Here is a 6,000-nt window from a genome sequence, read left to right on the forward strand (position 1 = left end):
TAAACCTTTTAGTAGCTCCTGACTGCTTCCAGTATAAGATCTAATATTTTCAGAATGAAGCACAAAGGTTTGTGGGATTTGTCTTACAGGTAACTCAAAAAAGTTCTTCTAATGGTACTCTCTCTTCTATCCCCAGTGATATGTCTATCGTGTTTATTTGTTTTGAATATTTATTTCCAAGAGCCATATGTTTTATCACATTGTTTCCCTTTTCAAATAATACTGTTACCTAATCCTTATCCTACCTCAATTCTATTTATTGTTCAAGATAACATAGTCACATTGCTCCCTTACTTTGATTATCTTCTTTGATATCTTCTTTGATTGTTGCATTATATTTTTTTCTAAAAAGAGCATGCTTGTTAGCTTTCCCACTAAAAGCTGTGAGTCTCAGAGGCAATAAATATCTTTTATGCATGATTATGTTCCAAGGCCTACTATAGTTCCTGTCACAGATGTGAGCTGTACAATAAATGTCTATTGAACTTAACCCAAAATGAAATGATGATTCCTGGATTTGTGTAATTCAATGTGTAGTAGCAGTAATTCAGAGAGATTACTTTAATATAAACAAATAAATAAAACAAGTTTTTATTATAGCTATATTTAACTGTATTTGACAACTTGTTCATTTATCTTAGTTCCTGAATCTACTTTCCAACTCTCTGAATCTATTCATAATAAAACAGCTATTTCATTAATTTTGTGGACTCTGATTATAAGCAAAATATGTTAATTCATCTACTTATTAAACATCTGTTATAATGAGAGTTTTATTAATATGTAATAATTGCTCCAATCTGAAATCTAAGTACTTGTTTCTAAAATTTGTCATGATTATATTAAAATTTTTTATGTACGATTAATGTTGTTACAATGTCATGTTTAGCAACGAATGTAATTCAGGTATATACCTTATACCTACAAGAGAGCAAAGGGTGATGTTTTCGCTGACAGACTTTTGAAGTCATATTTTTCCATTCAAACAAGAATTAGCTTGTAGAGCAAAAAGGCAATAGTTTTATAAGAAACACAAATAACCAAGGAATTCTAGCGTATCTTTTTTTTTGCTTGTGTCATTTTAATTTTAGTCAGCCATTTATACTGAATATAAAAACATACTAGAAAAGGAAAAAGGAATCAATTCCTTTCAGTCCTTCCTTCAGTCCTTCATTAATAGTCAAAGGCAAAGAGTCTTAATAGAATATATGAATATCAAGAACTGAAATATAAATGACTTTGTTTTGTGCGACAATTCTATTATTTTAGGAAAAACTTAATATATGAGCTTAAAATTATTACATAATACATACACGTTAATTATCCCTATTTTCATTTAATTATGGAATTACATAATATGAACAGTAAAATATTTTGCTGATGATTTAGTTTTCTTGACTAATTAAACTAATTAAAGCAAATTTTAAAATAACAACACTGTAATGAGTTGATGGGGCATTAGATGAAAGAAAAGTCTTTATGATTTAATATTATAGATATTTTTTCTGAAACTTCTCACAAGGAGATCATAATTTTTATCTTGATCTGATATCACAAATGATATAGCTATCCCTGATGGAAAAAATGTGGAGTGTTGGAAGCCAAATAATGAAAGTGCTTCCTTCCAGAAGGAGTGAGGAATCTGTCATCTGTGTCAAATGTTACTGAAAATTGAGTAAAATGAGAACAGAAAATTGACTATTGCCTTTGGCATTGAGACCATCTAAAGTTAATTCTGCTGAATAGATAGTTGGTTATATAATAATTTGGTTCTAATAAAAGTAATTGATATTTATGCATTAATTTTTCTGGATATTTCCATTGAACTAGAGTAGATTTATTCTAACTGTATTTCAAGTAAGAATAAGTTAGCATTTGTTCAATGATTAGATAGAATCGCCCTAGGTATGAAATAATGTAAGAAATATAAATGAGTTATATACAATTTATATTTTCTGTTGTGTAAGGTAAACATGTCACTGTGTTTTTCTCTTTTTTTCTTTTTGTTTTATTTTTTGCCTTTATTTTGAAGACACCTATACTAAAGAGATAAAATATTATTAGACAAAAGTTGACATAAAATTAATAATTTTTAATAAGTCTAGGGAGTGGAGCAATAGCACAGTGGGTAGGGCGTTTGCCTTGCACATGGCCAACCTGGGTTTGATTCTTCCGTCCCTCTCTGAGAATCCGGCAAGGTACCCGTGGCATATTTGATGTGGCAAAAACATTGAGAAGTCTCACAATGGAGACTTACTGGTGCCTGCTCGAGCAAATCAATTAACGGGATGACAGTGCTACAGTGCTAAGTCTATTATTTTCTTACTTTTAGTATAAAAGCTGTAGAATAATTATAATGACCAATATTTTACCCTACTACAATGTTCCTCCAGTTACTTCCTCCTGTAGTAGCCTAAGTCTGCCACTAGATGGCAGATACTTCCATATTCAACAGATTGTATAATAAAAGAAAATTGGATTTCAGATCATTTATAATTATGAGTTGCAGAAACACAAAATTCTATTGATTCATCTTCTCCATTCCTCTTCTTTTGCAAAATTTACTTGGGAAGCTTGATTTTTATGGCATTTTTCTTGCATAGATACTGAAGGTTTAATTAAAGCTTTCTTCTGCATACAAGACAAATGATTCTGAAAGCGGTTCAGGAATCTTATCAACTCCATAAAATATAAAGTGGAATCACAAAACTGGCTAACAAATTGAATTTAAATGACTGCAAAGATAAATAACAATGTTGCACTGGAGTGTTTTCAACCAAGGCCAAATGGACAACCTCATTGATCTCCCATCTTACATGTTAAGTGGACAAATATGGCAAAAAGATCACAAGGGAAAGGTAGTATATTTGTTGCTATGTTTAAGTAGTTAAGCTTTTTTTAAAAGCTTCAAGATAATGTTTGTTAATTTGATCACAATGTTGGCTATTTATTCCTTATCTGGCAGTTTGAGTAGGAGTTCAGGAATAAAAAACCTGAACTATAAAAGAATAATTTATACTCCAGTGTTTCATGTTGTTCCCATTTATAAAACTAAATTTCAAATCTTCTAGAGATTATGATACTAACAAATTTTTCTTATACCATTATATACCTAGTACAGCGGGTAGGGCATTTTCCTTGCACACGGCCGACCCGGGCTCAATTCTTCTGTCCCTCTCGGAGAGCCCAGCAAGCTACTGAGAGTATCCCACTGCATGGCAGAGTCTGGCAAGCTACCCATGGCATATTCAATATGCCAAAAACAATAACAACAAGTCTTAAAATGGAGACATTACTGGTGCCCACTCGAGGAAATCAATGAGAAACGGGATGACAGTGATGATCTTGACCAAGATACTGGAGCACTGAAACATATTAAATCACATAGGTTTATAAATTGTGAACTGCCTATAAAAGGCAATTCATGATGATTAATTGCTAAGTGATTTTAACCGATATAAGTGAGATGCTAATTCATTATTGGAGCTGTAAAAATGTATAAAATCCTTTAGTAAGCTAAGAGTAAACATACTTTTCTTGTTTCTTTTAATTTTTATGGAGACACTATGATTTACAAAGTTGTTCATAATAAAGTTGTTTCAGGTATACAGTGTATCAACACCTATCCCACCAACAGTGTCGCCTTTCTTCCATCAATGCTCCCAAGATCCCTCCCATACACCAGTCTGCCCCTTGACAGACATGTAACAAATTTATTTCATATTACTTCTTCCAAAAAATCTCAAATAATATGCAATTGGATTATCGGAAAATCAATCAATAAAACGCAATTTGTGACAACTAATTGCTAAGTGACTTTAACCAATATAAATGAGATGCTGATTCATTATTAGAAATGTATAAAATCTCTTAGTAACTAAGAGTAAACATACTTTTCTTGATTAAGGTCAATTATATGAACTGTGAGTGCCATACTCAATGCCACATGTTGTTAAGAGAAACTCTTCCAGTGCTTCTTGCAAAATTGATTTCAAGGCTATGAATTCCCTAAGTTGTTGCCTGTACATGAAACACTATATTGCTCATTCCAATCTAAGTGATAATCAAGGTGGATTATATTATCATAGTGAGGTGTTCATTTTGTTTTTGTACTATCTCCATAATCTTCTGTCTCAGAGTTTTATTTGATATATCTGCTATATATATATTATGAATTTTCCTTTATACGTATGTAAGTTTCTTTTTTGATCTTGCTGCTTTTACTCTTCTCTATCTTTGGATAGAGGAGAAGATCTTACTCTTCTCTATCTTTGGATAGAGTACAGTGTGTCTAGGAGTTTTCCTAGTTGAGTCTATTTTTGTTGGGACCACTCAGGCCTCTTGGGACTCAATGCCTGTAATCCTTAACTCTAGAAAATTCTTACTGATGATTTCTTTAACTGCTGTTTTTTCATCACATTTGCCTTCCTATCTTCAGGGACTCTGAAGATTCTTATATTGCTCCACTTGAACACATCCCATAGTTCTCTGGGGTGCTATTTGTTTCTCTTCAGATTATTTTCTTTTCAGATTTGTTTCTTAGCAGTTTTCTCCTCATCTTGGAGTTACTTGAACTTATGCTCAGCTTCTGTTATTCTGCTATACAGAGCTTCTATAGAGCTTTGTATATCACCAACTCTGTTCTTCATTTCTGTTATTTCTGATTATAGGGTTTTTTTCTCATTTTGACTCATAATTTCTTGTGCTTCACTGACAATCTGTGCCGTTGTTTCTTTGAGTTCATTAAGCATCGTCATCAGGGTGTCACTAAAGACATTATCTGAGGATTTACTGGTATTGTTTATGTCTTCAATAGTATTGTTTTCATTCATTGAATTTTGTGGGCTTCCACACATTTTCCCCATGGTTTTCTAGTGTCCTAGCCATACTGATAATGAGTCTTGGTAGTTATACTTCTTAGAAGATGCTGAGGAAATTGCCTAGGGTTTCTCTCATTCTTGTCTGCCATTCTTCACCACAAAATGACACAAAGAATAACTGAGCAGCATGTTGAGCAAATCTGTCAAGGGGCAGTGCCCTCAGGAGCTGTGGTGTGGACCCCTTCATATGGTGCAGATCAGGTATGGAGGCTGCCTGGATTTAGTCAGGAAGGGCTCAGCCTCTTGTTCCCTTTTAGACCCAGTAATGTTAGCCAGAGCCAAGCCTCACCTAGAACAGTGGACAGTAGGCAGAAGGTAAAGCTAAAATGTGAGCCTTTTAAAGTTTGTAATTTTCCTATTAATATACAAATGTTTCTTTATGGCATTGTTTTCTGTTTTATAATTTTATAAATATTTCATCAAGATAATTGTGAATATCCTGCAATATTTCATCACATATACTTTTTAATTTTGGGTGGCACAACATCTCATAATGCTCAGGGCTTATTCCTACTTCTGCGCTCAGCATGAGCCCTGAGAGCTCTCAGGGGGACCATATGGATTCCAGGGATCAACACCAGGTCAGACACATGCAAGGAAGTAGCTGACAAGAACTGCAGCCCTATTTCTAAAAAGAATGTTAGAAGTAAGCAAAAATTGCCACTATGTAAGACCAATTTTGTGATTATTAGTTATTATACTGCAGTTTTTCCTGTAATTGAATTTTAAGGGGAAAATAAAAATGATGACTAACTCTATCTTCTTATTCCTACAACTTTGGTTTTCAAGGGTATTCAGGACAGAAATGCTGAATGACTACATCCTCTGTTCACCTCTTTATTGATTTTCCTTCAAACCCCTGCCTCCTGATTCTGAACTGGCTTTTCATGTTTCTTCCAGACAATGAGGAAGTTGTGGTTGACTCCTACTATACATTATTTTCAAAGTTTATTTACTACCAAATTGGGTTATCATTAAAAAAACTATTCATTTATTGCCTTTACCAAAATTAATAAATAAAATTTTAAAACACAGTTCATACAGCTTTGAGTTTTTTAACCTGTTCTAAAAAAAACCTTTGTTTCCTTTTCACCCAAATTAACATTAAATAGCTTTTAAG

Source organism: Sorex araneus, chromosome 2 (genome assembly GCF_027595985.1).
Source record: "Sorex araneus isolate mSorAra2 chromosome 2, mSorAra2.pri, whole genome shotgun sequence".
Classification (NCBI taxonomy): domain Eukaryota; kingdom Metazoa; phylum Chordata; class Mammalia; order Eulipotyphla; family Soricidae; genus Sorex; species Sorex araneus.